Source organism: Mustela erminea, chromosome 14 (genome assembly GCF_009829155.1).
Source record: "Mustela erminea isolate mMusErm1 chromosome 14, mMusErm1.Pri, whole genome shotgun sequence".
Classification (NCBI taxonomy): domain Eukaryota; kingdom Metazoa; phylum Chordata; class Mammalia; order Carnivora; family Mustelidae; genus Mustela; species Mustela erminea.
Window position 1 is genome coordinate 82,428,063 of NC_045627.1, and position 15,911 is coordinate 82,443,973.

Sequence of the window (15,911 nt, forward strand, 5' to 3'; positions counted from 1 at the left end):
GTAAGTAGAGGCAGACCTTCCCGAGGGGCCGCGGTCAGCACGCACCCGGCTCCCCCATCACCAAAGAGGGAGGAGGGGGAACAGGCTCCACGGTGCCAGTCCCCCGCGCCCTCCGCTCGGGGGTCGGTGCACCCGGCGTCCCGCGCTCCCGCGGCGCCAGCTTCCCCGGCGGGCGAGGCTCCCCGAGGCACCCGACGCGGCGATTACCTTGAATGGCAACGCTCCTCGGCCGCCGGTCTGTCCCCGCGCCCGGCGCGAGTCGGGATGCAGCAAGCGACGAACTCGGGGGAAACTCCGAAACCGAGCGGTCCTCGGGTCCTGCCTGCGCCCAGGCTCCAAGGCTTCAGGCGCAGCCCAGGCTGCGGAGGAGCGCGGGCATGACGCCCGCCGGCTGCCCTCGGGTTTGGGGAGCGAGAGGAAGAAAGGACTCAGGCTCGGCGTCTCCTCCCCCAAACTTTGCTCGCAACTTGCGAACGCTCGGGACGCCCTGGAAAGCCGCGGCCTCGGGGCGCCAGGGCCCCGCCAGCCCGGGAAGCAGTCGCCGCGCCGGGCCAGCTACGCCGCGCGCAGACCCCGCGGCGCCCGAGCTTTGTGGCGGCCGCGCTCGCTCGCTCGCTCGCCCGCTCCGCACCCGCCGCCCGCCCGCTCGGCTCTCGGCTGCGCTCTCCGCCGCCGCCGCCGCCGCCGCCGCCGCCGCCCCCTCCCCGCGGGTCACGCCCCCGCTGAAACCCGAGCCGTTTCCTGGACGGCGGCGCCCGCTCTGCCAATCAGCGCCGCGCGCCCGGCCGCCCCGACTCGGCGCGGCTCCCGACGCCCGCGAGCCGCCCGAGACCGCGGCCACCGCCGGCCCCGAGAGGTGCGGCGACGGCCTCGCCCCGCGCCACCGCCCCCTCCTTCCCCGGGGACCCAGACCGACGGCGCGCCGGCTGATCGCGTTGGTTGTTTCAGTTCAAGGCAGAAAACAAATGACGACCTGCCTGCCGGCTGCTTGGTGGGGGCGGTGGGGGCGGCGGGGGCGGTGGGGGGGTGGGGGTTAATGCAACTGAAACTTGTGGATGAGAAGGTCTGCAGGACATTGCACTTCTCTGTCCTGCAAAACAGCCGCGGTGAGGGAAGAAACCAGCATCTCTGGAGGTCCTCCTCTGGGCAGGACACGCTGAGCAGGTTATTTTTTCCTGGCCCCAACGCCCCGCAGAAAGTCCTATTCCCACTTTCTGGTAAGGAAACAGGAGCAGAGAGGTTAAGTCATTGGCCCAGGGCCACACAGCCGCTTATGGGCACAGCCTGACTTTGAATCCGGCCTCCCCTCAAGAAAGTCAAAAACAGCAACGACAAAGGGAAAAAAAAAAAAAAAAAAGTGTTGTTTAGTAATATATATCTGGAGTAATCCAAAGAAATTAGAAAGATTCTAAAGACGACTCTGCTATAAATAGCTGTGTGGCCTTGAGCAAAGCAGTTCCTCCTCCTGAATCTCAGATTCTTCAACCGCAAAATCAGATTCTTCAACTAAATGCCAGGCTGCACCTGGTTTAAGTTCATGTTTTTCATTTACCTTTCTCGGGAGGCTGTGGCAATGGGGTAATTTATTTTTTAATACACTTTCTCTCCTCCCCACTCATCCAGCTCCTAAGCTTTTGTGCTTAAGTCCAAGACAATATAGATAAAAACCTTAATTATTTTTCTTTAGAAAAGGTCATTAAACCCCAAAGTGCTTCAGAATGCTTTTGAGGCCTGAAGATAGATGGAGTAGTGAGTACAAAACTGACCTGGAAAATCGACTTTTCCAGCACTGAGAAATGCAGTTGCTCCTGGGTCACCGACGTAGCACACTTCAATAACATTTACAAAAAAAAATTTTTTTTTGAAGGTGCCACGCATCATGAGAAAATAATTTTTCTTCACGATACATCACAGAAAACTTTCATGAAATGACTTACATGCTGGAAGTATCAAATCCATTGGCATGCTTCAGGCAAATGGCTGTGAAATTCTATTTTGGAAATCTGACAGCAAAAAGAATAGATTCTCAACCAAAATTATCGGTCCAAGTGCTGGCGTATGTTTTTGGTCAAGTCTTTTCACCTGGATTGGTCCAGAGGTCTTTTCATGAACTGACATCTTACCAGTCTGCTCACACAGCCGGATCCGCTCATAGACCCGGATGGTTCTGAACATACCAATACCTTATTCAAGTCGTCAGACCTGGGGTCACAAAAAGAGACGGGGCTGAATGTCTGCCAGCTCAGGCCCTGGCACTTAACATCTTTATATTCCCCACCAATGGGAAACTCAAGTGTCTCAGGACGGATTCCCTTCCTGTCCTGCAACATATCCGTCAGCCATTCAAAATGCTGTGAACACGTTCTCACATAAATTGCTGGTGCAGGAAGCCATCGTCCCTAACCCCAATCATCAATAGCTTTACACACGCTGAATAAAAAGGCAGGCTTCCGCTGAAAATGACAAATCAGAACACCTACTTTCATGTCCAAATGCAGTTTGCAGAATTTATTCTTTCTAGGGATGAAAAGACACCCATCCATCACAAGACCCTTATTCCCTTAAGAGTTTTCCCGTTTTTAAGGGAGCAAGGCCCACAGGCCCACAGCAGCAACCTTCTTCAGTTTTGAGAGAAGCAAAAGCATGTTTGGAATTTTTTTTTTTTTTTAACAAAAACCAATTCTGTCATCATATTTAGGCTTCAAGTGATCTCAGAGGGTCTAGGAAAGCTTTCACACCAGTGAGGCTTCTGAATGAGAAAATAATCTCTGGACAGTTTTTTTTCTCTTCCCTCTTCAAGTGGCTGGAACCCCTTTTGTCAATGGCCTCCCGTGAATGGTGTTGCTAATAACCCTATTAATGAGCTTCCCCGGCCGAGTGTGAATAGGTAAATAAGCCCCAATCTGTTGAGGTTCAGGGCCAAGGGCAGAAAAGCCAGCAAGAACTAAAGGTGACAGTTTGCACTGAACTACAACGCCAGCACCAGGTTTCTGCTGAAAGAAGGCCAGACAAGGCCACATTCACCACCCCTCCGCCCCCCACTGGCGTCCCTTTTCTTCACAATTTTCCCCCCTTTACAAAATGTCTTGAGTAGCCACCTTTTTTTTTTTCTTCAAAAGCCCTCGAGACGCCCTTCTTTCTTTCACTCTAGTAATGATACATCAATGGAAGGAAGAAAAATGAGGACACCAGAACTCCGATGCCCCATGACTTTCAAGAAACAAATTGTGTCGCTAGCCCATCGGTTATGGGAGGGGAGTGGGGGGGGGGGGACGGTCGGTCGGAGGGGTGGGAGCCCTTGCAGCCACGGGCCATTCTCCTCTAAAGATTCAGAATTTTTTTTTTAATAATTTGTTTTTTAATGGGTGGTTGTTCCTTCGCCCTATAGAAAACTTAGATGAATAAAGGTCGCTGGCATTAAGTGCTAATGAGCCCTTCTAATGTCCTGAGCTCACTGGGAAAGTATGAATTTTATTCTTTAGGCTACATCTCCATAATATCCGGAGCATGAAAGAAGCGTTTGAGAGGTGAAATATAGACTAGTTCAAGGACTGTGGTTAGCCTAGTTAACTCCCGGGATGAGGAGAGGGGCCTGACCCCTCACAGCTCTGTCCCATCTTCAGGGAACTTACCACATTTCACTGAAGCGATATTATAAATCCCAGCACCACACACCAAACATTAGCGATGATTCTAAACTTAGAACAGAATCTCAAAGCCAAGAGTCCCTGGAGACACAGTCCTTCCAGAATTCCTACTTCGCTTTGAGGCAAGGCGCTTTGGTTCAAAAAGGCAAGGTGCCGCTGTCTTCACTCAATGGCTGTGTGACCTTGGGCACGTTACTCCTCGGAGTTTTCCATTTTCTCAGGCAAAATGAGGACAATCGTGGTACCTATCTTGGAGTTTTTTAATAGGGTCACTAACAAGACGAAATGAATGAAAGTGTGACAAAACCAGTTTTTATTCAGATACTCCTCATGGCTCTGGAAATGCAATGTGTCTCCTATAATCATTATTAGCTGCTCTTAATATTCCTAACCCTGGGTCTTTTGAAAGGATTCAAGTGTTTCAGTGAAGAGCCTAGAACCCACTGGCCCCACCCGGATATGCCTACAGCCTGGTTTTCACAGAGTCTGGAGCCGTGACTTCTGAATTCCCCATGCCCACCCTCTGCCCCAGTTGAAGGACCTGGTGACGCCTACACAAAGCCCACCTGAGACGGAATGCCGCGTGCACAGCATGTCCGTCTGTCATACAAATGATTATCCGAATGGAAGGCAACTTCATGCTTATTGGTACCCACTGCTCCCCACCTAGGGGTGGCAAGAGAGGCAGGAGGAAGGTCAGACAGAAGCTGTTTTAACACTGGTGAAAAATTCGGCCCCAAGAAAGAATTTTTGTATAAACATGAGAAGCACCTGAATTAAAATTACCACTACGTTCTGCTCTTATGGTATCTCGGATCTCCAACTGGCTTCCGTGACATGCATAGGTCTTCCTGAGGAGACCAGACCCGGAGGCGAGGAAGTATGTGTTAAAACATCATGTTGACACTCCACATTTGACAAGGGAGGCAAGTGGAGCTCAGAGAGGGGAAGTGGTGGCCTCAGGGTCACACCACTGGTTCAGGGGAGGGAAACTAAAAGTCTTGTCTCCTGATGGGGTTGCGATTCCTTCCCGCAGCCACTACAGCAAGTCACCATTTTCATCTCTCCGTGCCACGTGATGGCTTCTAGGTGGTCCAACTCAGGGCAGAGCTGAAATATGTGGGTAGAATTCATTGCCTCCCCAAGTGTTAATATTTCAAGAGAACAGTTACCCACACATCATAGGTTCATCCGACTTCTTCAAGTGCTCCAAGAATTTGGTGAGGGTCATTGTTGCTATTAACATTTCCAAGAAACCTTCAAGTTCGGGTACCTAAGATTGTTAGACACCTGCAGTTCACGAGCTGAATTCGCAGTCTTCAAAACAGAGGAAGAGGTAAGGGCCAACGTTTGAGGTTCATAAAAATGACTCTTATCGGCAATAATATGAAAACAAATAGAAATGGAAAATTCTGAAGAATTGCGTTTGAGGAATTAAGGCTTAACAATCTGCTACACATTTGCTATTTAAAACTGGGTAACTAGGTCTGTTACTCAACGGTGATGAATGGGCAGTTCAGGAACCTTGACAGCATCCTGGTTCAAGAAAAGCAAAAATTGCTGTAAAAGTAGCGGGAGGGGGAATAATTGGGGAAATTTTACTTTGGGCTCAACACTAACCACCCCTCACCACCACCACCACTACCAGGGCTGCATCCTACCAGGCACCTGTCCATCTGTGAAAGAAAATTGATTGGTCAGTTCGATGGTTGGCCAAACCAGCCACATGTAATGTCTGCACTGCCCAAAGTCACAAGGTATCTGACCTGCCATGTTGTGCAGTAGAACAGCATCAGGCCAAGACATCCAAGACCTGGGTTTTTAACCCAGTTTTGCCAAGAACCATGTGATTCTGGGACAGTCATTGAACATGTCCCACCCCTCCCCCCACTTGGCCTTGTTTCTCTTGCATAATGTCTTCCCTCAAAAAATAAATTTGTCTAAGATCTCCAGCTTTTCCAATCGCTGAACATTCGCTGCCTCCAGAGACACTAAAAGTTGTCATTGACCCATCAGCAAAGAGCAACCACGTTAGGGGAAACCAGCATACCCTTTAAAGTATTTTAAAACCACAGTCTAGGAACCCTGCTGTTGACCCCTGTCTATTGGTAACGGTATCTACCAGGAAAATCCTCTAATCCCTGGCCCATTGCTGCTTAGGAACAATTTCTGGCATGTCAGTCCTTGACTGCAAGGCTCCGTGCCTTCCCGACACCCTTGGCCTGCCCTCAACCCCCATCTCCACCACAGCCATGGGCTCCCAGCAGACTGGAGGGGAAATATGCAGGTGCTTTTCGCCAGGGTGGGGCAGTTAGAAAGAGATTCACCATGATGTCCCATTGCTGCCCCTGCCCACCGTCCCTGCTGAGAGCTCTACCTGCACTGTCTGATATGGTAGCCACTAGCCAGTGTGAGGATTTCAAGTTAAGTTAATTAAAACTAAATAAAACTTACACGTCAGCCCTTCAGGAGTGTCAACCACATTTCACAAGCTCAACAGCCACTAATGGCTCTGGCCACCAAATTGAGTGTTGCTGGGATTACAGGAAATGGCCATTGGAGAGTACCCTGTCTTCCTCTTTTCCTCCGAGGTCTCCTTAGCCAGGAGAGTCCCCAGGAACTGCTTCTGCCTCCCCCACTCCAACTCCCATGGATTCTCGCTGGTGTCCTGCTACCAGAGGACTTTAGGGGTGGGAACTTGACTCCTCGGCTGGGCAAGAGTCCTGGGGATTCCCAGGAAAGGTCTTTGTTGGACAACTGCGATCTTACTGGTGACTGAACCCAAGTGATATGGTGTCTTTAGCATCACGTCCTGATTCTAGGGACCACTCGAAGGAGCCCCCACAAGGGTTTTCTGTGGGTTCTGATTCTCTTTGGGAGGACTCCTCCTCTCTCAAGTCCCCAGGAACTCAGAGCTGCGCGTTCAGAGCCAGGAACCCAGAGGGAGAAAGGCTGGTTGAACCAAGAGGGCAATGCACTTCGAAAACACCCCATTGAATCTGACCGTGGGTATCAGTTGGGGGGAGAGGGGTTAATCGGGGACCACTAAATTAGAACACCCAGAAAGCTCAGCTGCCTCCTCCGTCTTGCAGTTGGAGGGCCGGGCGCGCTGCCTGGCCAGACTCTGGCAGTTTGCTACAGGCCCTTTGTGCTCACGGCCCTCAATAGATACTTGATTGATGGTGATTGTAACTTAGCCTCTTTTGGGGTTTCCCATTTAAGGCATCCGGGTACATTAGCACGGGGTTTTGCACCTAGTGGATGAGGTATGTTTCGAAGTTAAGAGAATAAAAGCCACATCAGGGCAAGGCCTGTGGAACCCGGCGGTGCACGTTTCCCTTCCTTGCGATGACCCGGTTTCCACCAGGCGTTCCTCCCTCCTTCCCCTTGATTTCTGTTGAGTTTGTTACACCATTTCCCCAGAGTGTGTGTCTACTTCGTCCAAACGTGAAAAGAAGTTCACTTTAATAAACCAAATGGGAGAAAAATGATGCTGCCAGGATCCTGGTTAACTCCGGGAAGGAGACGGAGAATACAGAGCAGGACGCGTCGTAAAACCACAAACCCAGTAACCCTTTTAGAGTCCCAGAGCTCTTATATTTTGTCCCCAAGCTGGGGAGAAAGGCCATCAAGGGAGGAGCGATTTCTTTAACAGATTTCTAAGAGCAGCGTTGAGCAAAACTTAACTCCTTCCCGGGGGCCAGATGCCGGCGTGGCGCTCGGGCCGCAGCCTGGGGCGCAGGTGGCTCCAGGTGAAGGAGGCCAAGGTCCCCAGGGCTCCCTTTGTTCTCGGGCTCTGCGCAGGTACGCGCGGCGGGTGCCAGCGCCCCCGTGTGGCAGCGCGCGTCCGGAGAGGCGCGGGATGGATGCGGGGGCGGGCGGCGCCGGGGGCAGGGGGCTGGGGGACTGGGGGCGCGAGGCGGGTTGGAGGCCCAGCGCGGAGGAGGGGCGATCCGTCTGCACCAGGCCTCACCCCGAACTCGTTCGGGCTGTGCAGGTGATGAGCGATCAAGGCCGAGGCGTGTCTGCGGCAGGAATCCTGGAGCTTGCCGAAGCGTGGCTGGCGGGGGGATCCTGCCCGGTCTCCACCCGGGGCCTGGCCTGGTCTGGCCTGAAGCTCTCTTTGGCTTCCTCTCTGTCCACAGCTTGGGGCGGCAACTCCTCCCCTGGATCCTCAATCCAGAGAGCTGCCTTTATGGGCTTTAACTACCGGCCTCCTGTTTGAGCTTAAGGCCCCAGTCTCCACCCGGGCCGGCCCCCTCCAGGCTGGGGGTTGCCGGCTCTCCTCTCACGGAGGCCATCCCAAGCCTAGATCTGGGCTGTCTTTTGAAAGCCACGTACCCCATCCTTTTTGGTCTTTTCTCCAGTATCACTGAAGCTGTCCAGGCTCCATCTGGATGGTCATTCAGGATCCTTGGGCAGCTTGCCAGCCACTCTGCCCAGAGGAGGGGACCACCATCCTCCTCCTCCTCCATCAGGTCACTCAGAGCCTTGGTGGGTCCCCATTGGCAAGAATCATGGCAACTGCTCTCTCTGCACAGAGTGGGTGCGTGGTGGTGGACACTTACTGGATTCCTATTACATTCCAAACAACTGTGAGCAGAGCCTTCCATGAATCATCACATATTGATTACGAGGGCCCTGGGAAGTGGATTCTATTATGACCCCAGTTTTACAAATTGGGCAGTGGATACTCTGAGAGCATGCCCAAGGTCATAGGGTCTTGAGGGAGGGAGCCTGATCTCTGAGTGTGTGCTTTTCACTTATGCTGCCTGTATAGGTGAGCAGGGGGTGTGGGCCCGGTGGGGGAGGGTCCAGAGTGGCAGGGCAGCCCAAGACTGGGAATGTAGGCCAATGGAGCCCATTCTTCCAATCCTTCCGGAGGAGACGGCCTTCCGATCCAGATTACGGTAACTGTCTCTGTTTTTATTTTTTTTTTTAAGATTTTTTTTTTTTTTTTTTTTGAGAGATATTGAGAGCACAAGCTGGCAGGAGAGGCAGAGGGAGAGAGAGAAGCAGGCTCCCCACTGAGCTGGGAGCCCAATGCAGGGCTCCGTCCCAGGACCCTAGCATCATGACCTGAGCAAAAGGCAGCCACTGAACCAACTGAACCACCCAGGAGCCCCTAATTGTCTCAATTTTTAGACATTAACTCCTTTGTTGGGTTGGCCTGTGAATCTACAGGTCTTATCATCTGCTGTCCGGAAGTGGCTAGGAACACGGGATCTGTATGCCAGTTTGGCTGCCAAAGGGCCTCATGTCTGCCCCTCTGACCACATCTTTCTCTGTACATTGGAGTAATAAACCTGCTTAACGTGCTTACCCGAGTTTGTGTGGATTGAATGGGAGGTTTCAGGGGGGTGCTCAGTTCGTGGCAACCGGTCGGTGTGTGTTAGCTGAGACTCCGGTTTCCAGACTAGAAGCATGCAGAACCTTCTTTGTAGCCCTGTCCTAACCCTGGCCTTACTTCCCCCTGTTTATCTGTGCTGTGTGACTCTGGGCAAGTTTCTTGGCTTTTCTGACTCTGTGTCCTTATTCATAGGTTGTGAATTTTGGGTGTAACCATATTGCAGACTCACCTCTAAAAGCCTTGATTCCTGCAGAAGCTGGAGCTGTTGAGGGCAGAGCATTCGCTCACTTTCTTCTAAAGGTCTTCCCGAAATCACGCAGGTTCATTCCAGAGGTAGCTTGTCATGGTGATGGGCACCTTCTGCATGGGTCCGCCTGAAGCATTGTTTTCTCCCATCCTCTGGGGACAAGGACATTTCCTTTGTTTAAAAAAAAAAAAAAAGTCCTCTGTGTGCTTCAAAATGGGAACCAAGACATTTGTTCACCTTGTCTCCTCCAAATAAGACAAGATACCACTTCAGAACACTGCTAGTTTGGGGGACCAAATAATAAAAATGCAGGATACCCAGTTAAATTAGAATTTCAGATAAACACTTTTTAAAAAAATTTTTTTTTAGTAGAAGCATTCCCCAATATTGTATGAGCAAATACTGCATGGGACATACTTACGTTAAAAATTATTGTTTTTCAGGTTGCCGGTGGCTCAGTGGGTTGGGTCTCTGCCTTTAGCTTGGGTCATGATCTCGGGGTCTTAGGCTCAGCGGGGAGCCTGCTCTCCCATCCCCCCCACCCCCACCTGCCTCTCTGCCTACTTGTGATCTCAGTCAAATAAAAAATCTTTAAAAAACATTATTGTTTTTCTGAAACTCAGATTGAACTTTGGGTTCTATATTTTCTATGGCAACCCAATACTGGGGGAAAGCCACTCACTTTTGAGTGACTGGTTGGGACAAGTCCAAGGGAGTGGGCATTCTTCCCAGAGAGCACTGGGCATTACCTGCCTTTTCCTTCCATCCTGGGCTCACACTGGAAAAGTCTCCATTAAATAGAAGGGGGTCAGCCCTGATCAGAAACTCTGTAATGCTTTCCGTGGGCTTGGTTTCTGGGGCCACCGTATGGCAGACATGGGCCTATTTCGAAGTGATTCATTTATGAATTGACAGAGCTATTTGTATATTTGGTGTTAATGATAGTAATCCTATAGAATGTCCTGTTTCCTCTTTTTTTTTTTTTTTTTAATTAAAGGGATCTTTTTTAAGGTTTTATTTTTTTTAAGGTTTTATTTTTAAGTAATCTCTACACCCAACGTGGAGCTCAAACTCACAACCCTGAGATTACAAGTCACACGCCCTCCTGACTAAGCCAGCCGGGTGCCCGCCATATTTTCTCTTGAATGAAGTAGCATCTGGTTGTTGACTGGGGCGTGAGGATGCTATGGTGTTTGGTCATCAAATGTGCGTACGAAACGTGTGGCTGTGTTCAGTTCCCCAGGGCAGAGTCTTGCCACAGTGGACAATCTCTGTGAGATCCCAGACATTTAAGGGACCAGCCAGTTTCACCACTGTTGGCAAGTCCCCAGCAGCCAGCCTCTGGCACCCGTCCTCAGGAGAAATCCTGGTCACCATCCGTTTCTTAGAACCCAGTGACCATGTCACCACAGAACGGTGCTTCACGGGCCATCCTGGGTCCCGCCTTTCTGCTCAGGGTTCGTGTGGGTCCTGGAGGACGTGGCCACAAAGCTCGGGATGACAGCCTTCCACCACTGTGGTTTCTCACCTGGTCTTAGCTAGCTTATGGGGAGTTAGTTTATGGGGAAAATAGAACTTTGGTCCGGGATGGAGCCAGACCACCCTCCTGCTACAAATGCACCCTCATACACTTGGCCCATTTTTCTGGCTGCCTGCCAGCACCAGCCTCTGCCACTCTACCTGGTTCTGGTGGTCAGGGCTGGCTCTCTGCTCGAGCCTGTGGGGTTCCCAGCACCTTCTCCTGACCCTGTCCGTGTCAGCCATGTCTGGTGGGTACCAACCCCCTATCAGCGTGGGGATCACCAGTCCCCCTGTCTACCCACCCTTACCCCCTGCCGGCCCCCATATGTCACATCAATGATGTTCTCTGCCTCACTTTACCCGTCATTCACTTTTGCCACAAATGTCTTCAGCTTCCAACAGGTAAGTCGTGGACATTGGTTTCAGTCAGAGCTGGGTCCCCGTGCCTACTTCTCCACCGAGCCTTCATCTGAACTTGGGCAAGGTGGCTAACCTCTCTCTGCTCCATGAAGTTTATACATGGTGCATCGGTGTCCTAGGGCTGCCAGAACACGTGACCATAAACTTAGTGGCTTGAAACAACACATATTTCTCAGATCACAGTTCTGTAAGGCCAGGGGTCTGGGGGGACTCCGTCAAAATCAAGGCATCGGCGGAGCTGTGTTCCTTCCTGGAGACTCCAGGGGAAGAACCTGTTCCGGGCGTGTTCTGGTTGTTGGCAGAAGGCAGTTGCTCATGGCTGCAGAACTCAGTTGCTGTTTCCTGGCCTGGCCGGCAGCCGGGAGCCTCCCTCAGCGCCTGGCCTTCATGTTCAGAGCCGGCAGCTTCATTCCAGCCCCCGTCGCCCTCCGAGTCTCTGTGCCTTCCCCACTGAGGCATCTCTTCTGCTCCAGCTGGACGACTCTGTCTGCTTTCAGGGGCTCAGGTGATCAGGTCGGGTCCACCCACGTATGCTCCCTGTTTCAACCTCAGCAGTTCCAGTGTCATCTGCAAGTCCTTTCACCAGCTTCTGGGGAGTAGAGAATGGACATCGCGGGACGGGGGCCATTATTTGCCAACCACAAGTGGGGTGACAACGTTGTAGGGTAACACCCGGCGTACTGGTTTCCTAGGGCTAGTGGAACCAAGTGCCACAGGCCAGGTGACTCGTCTCACAGTCCTGGTGTCTAGAAGGCCCAAATCAAGGGGTCAGCGGGGCCATGCTCCCTCTTAGGGGAGACTTCTTGCTCTCTTCTCCTGCTCCTGGCGGTGGCTGGCCGTCACCGAGTCCCCGTCTCGCCGCTCTGCCTCTGTCTGGAGTCAGCCTTCTCCCTGCAGGTCTGGGTCCCAATTTTCCTCTTCTTCCGAGGACACCAGTCCCCTGAAGGGGGACGCGCCATGACGACCTCGTCTTAACTTGATTCCATCGGCAGAGATCCTATTTCCAGACAAGGTCGCATTCATAGATCATGGGGTTAGGACTTCAAAAGGACAAAATTCAACCCAAAACACAAGGTAATGGCAGAAAAGCTCCTAGCATGGGGACCAGACCTCTGGCTGGCGCTTAACCAATGGGGGAGGCACCGGGCAACTCTACGGTCATGCGGTCTGGGTCCTGGCAGGCATGCATTGGGCCAGCTGGTGCACGCGTGGCAAGAGCCTGAGAAATGGCGCCTCCTTCTGTCCTGCCTTCCTGACTGTCCCTGTCTCTGCACGGGTTCAGCTTTCCCTAGAGCCCTTAACTCAGGCTGCCCCCTTGCCTGCGAGCCCCCCTCCACCCCCGGGCTGTCCAAACGCACGTCTTGGCCACTCTTCAAGTCCCACCTGCTCTGGAAGGCCAGGTCTCAGGTGCTGCACCCACTGGCAGGTTGAGCTGATTAAAGAGTGAGAACGGAGAAGCGGTACCACCCTGGAAATCCTGCTGCCCAGCTGGCCGGGGAAAAAAGAGCCTTCCTGTTAGGAAATGCAGATAGGAAAAACCCAGCCCCGCCAGAAAGAAGCAAAGACAAAGCAAGGGGCTGACTCAGTGGCTGAAAGGTTCAGAAGACGAGTAATTTTCAGGCAAGAAATTGCACCCTCTGCCGCGCCTGGCCCAATAATCATCCATCTTGTAAACGTGAACCGCTCTTCCTAGAAAGAAAAACAATAACATCCAAACACTCTCGCCAAGTGAGCCTTCCAGGAGCCATAATTCTTGGGGGATCTGCATTACATACAAGACTCTGGGTATTGGCTGACCACCGCCCTTGTGCGTTTCTTCTGTCCATCCGCCTTCGACAGGCAGTGAAGGAAAGGTTTGATGGATCCCATCAGCAGCCCTGGGATCTCACCCCGAAGCTGAGCGCCTCCACGTTTAATAAATGGGAACACGTGCAAAGCCAGAGCAGTCCCACAAGCAGAGTTTCATGGAGAGCGAGGGCCTCAGCGGGCGTCCACTAGAATGACTTCCAAACACTTTAGCATCCTGACCTCTCCTCATTTCCGGAAACGTCCTTAAGTTCACCCCCCCATCCCCCAGCACAGATGGGAACAGGGCAGGGAGGACGAGGGACAGCTGTAGCCGCTGGGGAAATAGAAGAGGCGGGTAGGCTCCGTTGGGGTTGAAAGACGCCCCAGAGGGAAGTCACCGTTTCCCCCAAGACACTGCTTCTCGAGGCTCTCACCTTCAGGGTAAGGGTCCCCCCCGGGAGGGGCGGTGCTGGGCTGATCATCCCTGCATTACCAGGGGCTAGCACAGGGCTCGGGAAAGAGGGATATCGGTTTGTTGAATGAACAAGTAAGCACAAACCGGGAATGATTGGAGGCAACCAGATAGGATTCTGAAAGCCGCCCCCTCCTGCAGCCAAGACTTAGTCTCCCCACTACCTGGGTGCCAGAATGCAGGGTCTCCACTGCCCACAGGCACCACCCCAAGGCCAGGCCAAGGGCAGAGCATGCCAGAAAATGAAACCACCTTTCCGTCACAGAGCGGTCCCACAGGTCAGAGCTAAGAGCCACAGCCGTGGGGGGAGTAGGGGGAAGCCGTTTGCAGCTGTTTATATGATGTGTATCTGGTGGATAAATAAACTTCATTTTCCAGGGCTGCCAATCTCTAAACATGAAGAAATATACATTCGCTCAGAAACGTAAAACAAAATAAACCAATGTGGTGATGTTTGAATCTTCCTAGCGTCAAAGCCCTGGGTCCGGAGCTCCTCGCCCCTCAGCTGGTTAATAACCCTAGTTTATGGATCCCTCCTAGGGGCCTGCGTGTGGAAGTTCCGCTCAGAGGAAATGCTCCCTGTTAGGTTGTGGGGGAGGGAGAGTCCAAGCTGCAGATCCTTCTGGAACGTCTCCAGGTGCAATCCAGTCAGGCCCTCGCCATAAGCCAGTCGACTCTTCCAGCAGCCCAGGAGGTCATCCTCAGCACCTGCCGCTCACAGCCTCGGCTCAGCCCAGAGCACCTGCCAAGGTCAAGGAAGCCCGGTGAGAGGCCACCTGAGGCTCTTGAGCCAGGACCTCCTTTTTATCATGATTCGGAGGCATGTTTGACTGCCTCAGCAGCCGGTTGCTCTCCCCACAGTCGTGTGGGTTGGCTGGGCTCAGCTGGGGGTCTTTGGCTCTGCAGTGGAGTCACCAGGGGCACGCTCATCTGGAAGCTTCGCTGGGCAGGAATACCCACTCTCTCAACCACTCGCACAGTCAGCGATGTGTGCAAGCTGTCATCTGGGAGCTCCGGTGGGCTGTCAACAGAGAGCCTCAGTTTCCCTCTTTACAGTCCCTCCGCAGGGCTTGAGCTTCTCGCGGGGGGTAGCGCTGGGTTCCGAGCAGAAGCTGCAGACCTGGGAGACCCCAGCCCCAGAGGCTCCCTCCCATCCCTTTCATCCAAGCCAGTCAGGCCAGCCCAAATCCAAGGGGCGTGGGAAGGGGCCCTTGGAGGAGGGAGGAGCAGCAGAAAATTCGAGGCCATCTTTAATCCACCGCAGGAGACCACTCTTGGGAGATGGAGGATGACGCTCCCTTTGTGGTGCTAAAGACCCCACTGGTGGCTAAGGACTCACAGCAGCCCGGGCAGAAGGATCGGTCACACAGCGGTCCCAGCTTGACATTGAAGCGGCAGGGAGACGTGTGGCTGGAGACACGAATCATGGAAACAAGGAAACTTTCCACCATTCCCTCCATGGGCGAGAGATGGCCGGGAGCATGTCTTGGCTTTGAAGCCACACTGTCCTGGCCTTGTCACTTCTTCCCTGGTTTGGACATTCCTGATGCAAACGGGGAGCTCTCACTGACCCGAAATGTCCACTTGGCCCACTTGAGTCTGCCGGTGACCACAAGACACCCAACGCTCCGCACTTTTCCATCCCAAGCTTCAAACACACTTTCCAGGAGCTGTTTTCTACGTGACCGTGCTGGGATCTAAATCTGCTGAAGCTTAAGCTGGGGGCTGAATTCACGGCAGAACACTTAAATCCACATCGAGAACAGTCGGGAAAGAGACACACACTTGTTTGTCTTGGGGTTTTTTTTTAACCTCCTTACTCTCATCCCTGCCTGATTTCACACACACAGACTACAGATACTACTATAGCTTGGCGGTGATCTCTGGAGGACCCCCCCACCCCACACCTAGAAGGCCAATCCAATCCTTTCCTGGGAAAAGCGGTGGGGGACGGGTGTGGGTAGCAGAAATAGATTTAAAGGACTCCCAAACCGTAATGCGGAAACCACCCTAGGTTTCCAGAAAGCGATTTCTCATCCACAAGGCAATTCCAGAGAGCTGCGGACTGCAGCCCAGGGGTGTGGGGACAGTCACCGCAGGCTTGTGTCCCCGCTCTCCGCAGTGACTAATGGTGTCGCCCGTCAGCTGTCTCAGCACATTCTCCTACTTTTGGAGGTGTTCCCAAAACCAATTTAAAATCCAGCAAAATGAAACCAAAAAAAAAAAAAAATGGTCGGTCTCCACATCAAGACGTATCTGGGAGGTAATTGGAACATTTGATAAAACGCATGGACAGCCACAGAATGAATAACAAGAAACTCCAGACAACTTCTATGACTCTGATTTGTACATTCAGTCATTCAGTCACCGTTTACTGAGTGGCTGGGCGGCTGGAGCCCGTCGTCCTGGAGCTTGCGGTCAGGTGGGAGCCCAGGTGTTCCATAAGTCATCACAAGTCGGAAGAAC

The 15,911-nt window shown here is 52.6% G+C and overlaps 1 protein-coding gene across 4 annotated transcripts in view; it reads right to left on the reverse strand.

Moving 5' to 3' along the window:
• Nucleotides 1–536, reverse strand: part of FGFR2 (fibroblast growth factor receptor 2) — a 102,834-nt gene extending 102,298 nt beyond the window's left edge. For 2 of the 4 annotated variants that reach the window (XM_032314042.1, XM_032314041.1), the window contains exon 1: nucleotides 208–536. The gene's annotated coding sequence lies outside the window, so the exon portion shown is untranslated. The remainder of the gene's footprint in view (nucleotides 1–207) is intronic. The other 2 variants (XM_032314052.1, XM_032314051.1) reach the window with 1 other exon arrangement.
• Nucleotides 537–15,911: the final 15,375 nt, after the last annotated feature.